The sequence below is a fragment of the Notamacropus eugenii genome, chromosome 4, assembly GCF_028372415.1.
Source record: "Notamacropus eugenii isolate mMacEug1 chromosome 4, mMacEug1.pri_v2, whole genome shotgun sequence".
NCBI classification, from domain to species: Eukaryota; Metazoa; Chordata; class Mammalia; order Diprotodontia; family Macropodidae; genus Notamacropus; species Notamacropus eugenii.
The window spans coordinates 145109474-145117736 of NC_092875.1; positions in this window are offsets into that span (position 1 = coordinate 145109474).

Sequence of the window (8263 nt, forward strand, 5' to 3'; positions counted from 1 at the left end):
TTTAAGATACAGTTCAGGTGCCATTTCCTACAAGAGACCTTTTCTGCCTACCCACTCTCCCACTAGTTATAGCCCTCTCCTTCTTTGAACTAGTTTGCATTATTTTGTGCATAAATTAAATTTACCCATCTGTGCACGTATTATTTACTCTTGGTACAATGTAAGATCCTTGAGGACTTGGATTTGATCCTATGCCTAGGATCATAACTTGAACATAGTAAATACTTAAAAAATATCTATTGAATTAAATTACAGATGATACAAAGGGTAATTGAAAGGTACAAGGTTCAGGTACAATGCCTTTACTATGCTCCCATAGCTGATTTACATGTAATAAGTGGTCTAATAGTTATTGAGTATATGAATAACTTAAAGAAGAGGTGGACTGGCCAGAGAGTGAGAGAAAGAGGCAACAAATTCAAGTGTTATCCTCACAAACTTGAGTTACTCAGGGAATAAGAGGAAGGCCTAACCCACAGATTCTCTAATAAGGATTTATAGCAAAACATAAATAAGAATCCCACAGAATGATGAGGCATGTAAGGGCGATAGTTTCTTTTGGTGAAGGTAGTATCTTCATTTTGATGAATACGAGAAAAACAGAAACTCAGAAGTTCAAGGAAGTTTAAAGACCATCAAGCCTATATTGTAATTAAAAAAAAAATCTTCTGTACAACATCACTGACAATAATTATCCAGTTACTACTTGATGACTTCCAATGATGTGGAGCTCATAGTCTCTTGAGGTATACTGAGTTTCTAACTTTCAGTTACCTCAAATTTTTAGAAGTCTTCTCTTTTTATTGAACTGAATCTATCCTTTTGTAACTTCTAAACCTAGCTTCTGGTTCTATACTCAAGGGTTGAGTAGAACAATTCCAAACCTTTAAAGTGACTTTGATGACTTTAATGACTTTGTGTCAAGTAATGCCTTCCTTAACTCTTGTCTTCTGATTAGATACCCCCCAGTTCCATTGATCAGTTCCCCTATGGCTTGGTCTCAATTCTCTCAGTATCCTTAAACACAGTTCTGTGGAGGTACTGACTTTAATTGATAATCTTTCTAAGATGCGTGACTTCTGAACAACATGCAGTTTTGAAGGTGGACTGATAAGGAAGAGAATAGAGAGACCATAACCTACTTCTCTTGTTCTTGATGCTGTACCTCTAGATGAAACCTAAATTTGTGCTAGCCTATTGACTGTCATGTCATCATACCATGTTCTTGACTTGTATTGAACTTGTCATCCAATAAAAAACACTAGATCTTTGTCACCGAAATAGTTGTCTAATTATTACTCCATCAGATGATTTTATTGAACCATAAGAGGAGCAGAAGGGAGAGAGAGGGAAGAGGAATGGGGAGAGGGAGCAAAAAAAAGAAAGAAAGAGAGAGAGAGAGAAACAGAGGACTTCTTCCTATCCTACTTTCCCCTCCCCTCCTCATGCTAAAGCTCAAATGCCTGCAGGAGGAGCCCAAGGAGGAATTCATATAACATCTAGCACTAAAAAGTGGTTGTCTCTTGGTTCCCCAACAGTGTCTAAGGGCATGGAATAATACTAATGACATTAAAGATCTTTCCCACCCAATAATGGGTCTGCCCATTAGGGGGTGTTTGATTAGGAGAGATTTGTAGGAAAGCCCACACCTTTTGTTAATGAGGCACTGATTCTTAAGATTGTGATGCCCTCTGGCTCTGAAAAACATGTATAAATACTCTGAGGTGAGGTTTTACTTTGGGGCTTACTCATTAGAAGTACTTGTTTGGCCAGATGAGACTCTGGGAAGCCACTAAGGAGCCCCCCAGCTTTGAAAACCCAGATGTTGGTGCTTCTCTCTCTGGTAACTATGTATGTATGGTCAGACAGTTAGATCTCTCTGTTGATCTGCAATGTATGTATTGCTTATGACCAGGAAGCTGGAAGCATTGTCTGCTGATTATTATTTCTTTGTATTTTCTCTGAAGTTCAGGATGCTGACTTTTTTACCCTGAACTAAGTGAAATATGTGTATGTGTGTGTGTGTGTGTGTGTGTGTATATATATATGTACACACACACACACACACACATACACACATATATATATACACATACATACACACACATATATATATATATATATATATACGTATATGTATATGTGCTTAATTAAAGTGATTGTTGACCCCCCAAAAGTTGCCTTTCCTTTTAGAAAGCAGATCAAAGAACCTGCACAGCAGGCCCTCCTGTATATGTTAGGGTCCTTGGTGTTACAGGTGGCTATCTCAAGGCTTATAGTCTATTTCCTATAAGCCATATTCATTACCTCCCTTCATATTGCTACTCAAAATGTGGTACCCCAACATTTAGGAGGATAGAGACATTCATTTTAATTGTTTATCCTTCTGCAGATACCCACAGGAACATAGAATTGCCTTCTGGAAGTAAAGCCCAATTAAAAATGCCATAACTCTCTTGGTAAATACTCTCTCACTGCTTCATGAAATCATTAATTTTTCTTCAGTTAATGTGGATGTTCCATTATGTTCAAGGAAAGTAGGAGAATAAAAGAAAAGATAAAAATAATGCTGATGACATTAGGAAAAAGATTCTGAGGTAGGAAAGGATAGAGTGAAGGTCTTTACTATAATGATCACATATTTCATCCAAACCATTTCCCTCCTATTTTTTGTAACTTTCCCTACTTTGCCACCGTGCTCTAGCTGCTGCCTCATGCTGGAATTTCCCTCAGTGCCTGAGTCTTCCTTACCCTGAGATACTTATCAGCCCACATGGCCTTCTTACTCTGGAACATTTCTCCACCATACTAGCTAACTTATTCAGTTATTGAGTTACTCTTGGGGCCTCTATTTTGTGTAAGTGCCCAGGTCATTCAATACTTGATGCAGGGAAACCAACTTAATAAAAATTGAAAATTCTACCTAAATTAATTTACTTTTCCAGTGCCATAGAAGTCAACAAACACAAGAAAAAAGTAAATAAAGGATACTTTTTGTCTAGGCTATAATATGCTTTGTAGATTTTTTTCCATCTTTGTTTCTCTCTCTCTCTGCTATTTTCCTTCTTAAATACCCTCAGGATAACTTTGTTTCACTGAATCTCTCACAAAGTTTTCTCTACCTGGTTGTCATTTCACTTTTTCTTGCTTTGTTATGACATTGTGCTCTCCATAATCTATTATCATCCTTCACCATAAGATTTCATGAATTAGGTTATGTTCTAAATCAGTGTTGCCTACTATAGCTCTCTGTTCGTGTAGTTTAAGTAATGCTGACTAGAGTGTTTTAGGATATTTTGATCTTATCATGAGAATTAACTTGCATTTCTAAAATTTTTTTATGAACTTTGGACAGTTTCAGTATACTTTTTTCCCAACTATTTCCAAGTTTTTAGTATCAAGAACTTGTAAAAATAGTGGTGGATTTTAAAATTGCTTTTTTTAAAAATTACTCTCCTAGGAGGAGGTGAATACTGTCCTTTTAGGTGTTCAAAGATAAGATGGATAACCACTTCTCAGGCATGATATAGTGTAGACTTCTTTGTGATTTGGGTTATATGGTCATGGAAATACCATACAACCTTCAAATTCTATGATTCGGTTATCTTTTTTCTCATTCTTAGTTTTTCATCCAATTTTGTAGTAAGTTTGATCTTTGCTCTGTTGTCAGCAGTCTGGTTGTATATGGACAGTTGATTCAGGAATGGCTCCGACATTAAGAATGAGTAAGTTCCTCTCTGTTAGAATATAATATTATTTTATCTGATATTCATCTCACACTATTCTCAGTTCCTCTAGATTATTTTCTTTTTAAATTTATTTATTTAAGTTTTCAGCATTACTTTCCACAAAATTTTGAGTTCCAAATTTTCTTCCCATTTCTCCCCTCCCCCACCCCAAAATGCCGAGCATTCTAATTACCCCTATCACCAATCTGCCTTCCCTTCTAACATCCCTCCCTTCTTGTATCCCCATCTTGTCTTTTGTCCTGTAGGGCAAGATAAATTTCTATATCCCATTACCTGTATTTCTTATTTCCTAGTTATATGCAAAACCAATACTCAACAGTTGTTCCTAAAACTTTGAGTTCCAACTTCTCTTCTTCTCTCCCTCCCCACCCATCCCCATTGGGAAGGCAAGTAATTCAATATAGGCCATATCTGTGTAGTTTTGCAAATGACTTCCATAATAGTCATGTTGTGTAACACTAACTATATTTCCCTCCATCCTATCCTGCCCCCCCATTTCTTCTATTCTCTTTTGACCTTGTCCCACCCCAAGAGTGCTGACTTCTAATTGCTCCCTCACCCCATTGCCCTCCCTTCCATCATCCCCCCACCCTGTTTATCCCCTTCTCCCCCACTTTCTGGATTGTAAGATAGGTTTTCATGTTGAAATGAGTGTGCATTTTATTCCTTCCTTGAGTCAAATGTGATGAGAGGAAGCTTCATGTTTTCTCTGTCACCTCCCCCCTTTTTCCTCCACTGAAAAGTCTTTTACTTGCCTCTTTTATGAGAGATAATTTGCCCCATTCCATTTCTCCCTTTCTCCTCTCAATATATTCCTCTTTGACCCCTCAATTTCATTTTTTAGATATGATCCCATCCTATTCAACTGACCATGTGCTCTGTGTGTGTGTATGTGTATGTGGGTAATCCCACCAACTACTCAGATACTGAAAAAAGTTTCAAGAGTTACAAATATTGTCTTTCTATGTAGGAATGTAAACAGTTCAACTTTAGTAAGTCCCTTATGATTTCTCTTTCCTGTTTACATTTTCATGCTTCTCTTGATTTTTGTGTTTGAAAGTCAAATTTTCTTTTCAGCTCTGGTCTTTTCATCAAGAATGCTTGAAAGTCCTCTATTTCATTGAAAGACCATTTTTCCCTTGAAGTATTATACTCAGTTTTGCTGGGTAGGTGATTCTTGGTTTTAGTCCTAGTTCCTTTGACTTCTGGAATATCGTATTCCATGCCCTTCGATCCCTTAATGTAGAAGCTGCTAGATCTTGTGTTATCCTGATTGTATTTCCACAATACTTGAATTGTTTCTCTAGCTGCTTACATATTTTCTTCTTGACCTGGGAACTCTGGAATTTGGCTACGATGTTCCCAGGAGTTTCTCTTTTTGGATCTCTTTCAGGAGGTGATCAGTGGATTCTTTCAATATTTATTTTGCCCTCTGGATATTCTAGAATATCAGGGCAATTTTCCTTCATAATTTCATGAAAGATGATGCCTAGGCTCTTTTTTGATCATGACTTTCAGGTAGTCCCATAATTTTTAAATTGTCTCTCCTGTTTCTATTTTCCAGGTCAGTTGTTTTATCAATGAAATATTTCACATTATCTCCCACTTTTTCATTCTTTTGGTTTTGTTTTGTGATTTCTTAGTTTCTTATAAAGTCATTAGCCTCCATCTGTTCCTTTTCCATTTGGCTAATTCTGCTTTTGAAAGGATTCTTCTCCTCATTGGTTTTTCGAACCTCTTTTGCCAATTGAGTTAGCCTATTTTTAAAGGTGTTATTTTCTTCAGTATTTTTTTGGGTCTCCTTTAGCAAGTTGTTGACCTTTTCATGCTTTTCTTGCATCCCTCTCATTTCTCTTCCCAATTTTTCCTCTAACTCTCTTACTTGATTTTCAAAATCCTTTTTGAGCTCTTCCATGGCCTGAGACCATTGAATATTTATTTTGGATGTTTGGGATACAGAAGACTTGACTTTTATGTCTTTCCCTGATGGTAAGCATTGTTCTTCCTCATCTGAGAGGATGAGAGAAGATTTCTGTTCACCAAGAAAGTAACCTTCTATAGTCTTATTTTCCCCCCTTTTTTGGGCATTTTCCCAACCAGTTACTTGACTTTTGGGTCCTTTGTCAATAGTAGGGTATACTCTGGGGATCTGTAAGATGTCAGTTCCTCCAAGGTGGTACAATCAAGCGTGTACACTGGTCTGGGAGCAACCAGAAATTTTTGTGCCCAGAATTTGAATAATAGAGGTTCCTCTTCACAACCACCTGGCCTCCAGTTCTGCCAAGCCAGCACTGGGGACTGAAATTCAGATAAGCTGCAGGAGCAAGGCCACCATTCAGTGTGAGATAAAGATCAGCTACTCCAATCCCCCAGGAGTATTAGGTGGGGGCAGGGCTTCCACAGAGGGCTGAGGTAAGAATCAGCTGCTCAGTGCCCCCAGGGGTTTTACGATCCAACAACGGATGCAGGCTACTGTAGGGGCTGCTGTGGGAACTGCCACTGCCTGCCAGATGTGGCCTCTGAGGCCACTGCCTGAGGTTGGAGCTGTAGGAAGGCCCTTCTCCCTTCTTGGCCAGCTGAAAAAACCCTGTCACTGACCTTTGGTGCCTGTGGGTTGAGGGATCTGTGAACCACTCCTAGGGATTCCCCCCAAGGCATGCTCTTGTCCTCCCAGAGCTGCATCAGGTGTCTGGTGTGACAGATGTTTCCTGTCAGCCTTTCAGGTCACCCTGGGCTGGAAATCTCCTTCACTCTGTTGTTCTGTGGCTTCTGCTGCTCTAGAATTTGTTGAGAGTCTTTCTTTGCAGGTATTTTATGGGCTGTGGGGGAAGAGCCAGCATATGTGCATCTTTCTACTCCATCATCTTGGCTCCACCCTCCTCTAGATTATTTTCTTGAAGAAATAATTATGAGGGCTATGTGTAGTCAATCTACAAGACTTTAGTCTCTCTCTTTCCTAATATTTGAACCATATTTTCCCACATTTTCAGCTTCCTCGTCTATACTCACCTTTGCATTTAAATCACAGAACATTTAAATACCCACACACAGATATGTAAAGGAGAGATAAAGTGAGTGTGTGTGTGTGAGAGACAGACAGACAGACAGACAGACAGACAGACAGACAGAGACAGAGACAGCGACAGAGAGAGAGAGAAAGAGAGAGAGAGAGAGAGAGAGAGAGAGAGAGAGAGAGAGAGAGAGAGAGACTGAGAGAAATTGAAAGAAACAGAGCAGTATCTATCTGCCCTTGATGGAATCAACTATCGGTCCATATGAAAAAAAACAAAACAGAACAACAAAAAAAGCAATAATTCTAGGAATGTGAAATAACTGACAGGTGTGATTACTGAACCACTCACTGTAAATGACTCTTGAAAAACTGTGAAGAACAACAGATGTGTCATAAATTAGATAATGGCAAATGTCTTAATTTTCAAAACAAGATAAAACAATGACATATTCAAATCATAGGCTAATAAGTTTAAGTTCAGTGGCTGGCAATACTCTAGAATGCATTCTTACATTACATGGGGTTTATTGAACACCTAGAAAAGGAAATAAAATGAAATAAAATACATAAATGAAATAAATAAAAGTCATTACAAAAATCCAACATTTCATCAAGAGTAATCAATGTTGGGTTGATCTTATTTTTCTCTGAGAGATTTTATAGATTGCTTGGGTATAGCAATAGACTCTATCTGCCTTCAGAGGAACAGCCTCTCTGAGCAGAAAAGCTGGCTAGTTGGTGTTAAATTCTTTGGCTATTTTAGTGCAAAATCCTCTTCTCTTTTCTCAAATATGGGATAATGGGGCGATAAGAATTAGAGCTTCTGGATCCTCTATAAACACTAACATGTGGATATAGATATGTGTCTGTGTGTCTCTGTGTGTCTGTGTCTGTGTGTCTGTGTCTGTGTGTCTGTGTGTGAGACATACGCATGCATGTGTGTACACCTCAGCATCTTCAGATATCTTTCCCCTGATTGGAAGACTAGAAGGCAGAGTAGCAAACTATTTCCACATCTTCCTTTAGAGAGGGCTCAGAATTTTCCAGCTAAACTCATGTTCCTGGGTCTGGTAACCTCTGGTGACTTCCCCGTTCCTCCCATCCCTTTTAGTTTTTTTTATATTGTCTTCACCCATTAGATTGTAAGCTTTTTGAGAGCAAAAATTGACTTTGTTTTTTTCTTATTTGTATCCCTAGTTATTTAGTTTAGTGCTTGGCACATAGTAGGAGATTAGCAAATGTTTATTAACTCTTTTTCTGAGTATAAAGTCTAAGATTATTATCTTTTTTAGCCAAAGAAGAGTTGATTAGTTCTGCTTTCTGTGTCACCTCTTTTCAACATACCATCCACCTCAAGTAGAAGTCTAACCATTTGTGTGATTTCTCCACTTTACCCCAATATTAATAAAATCTAATCCTTTTCTTGTTTGATATTTCCAATTTCTATCACTGTTGATAACTTTTCCCTTTTTCAGGATTTTCTCCCCTCTCTTGGTCTCCT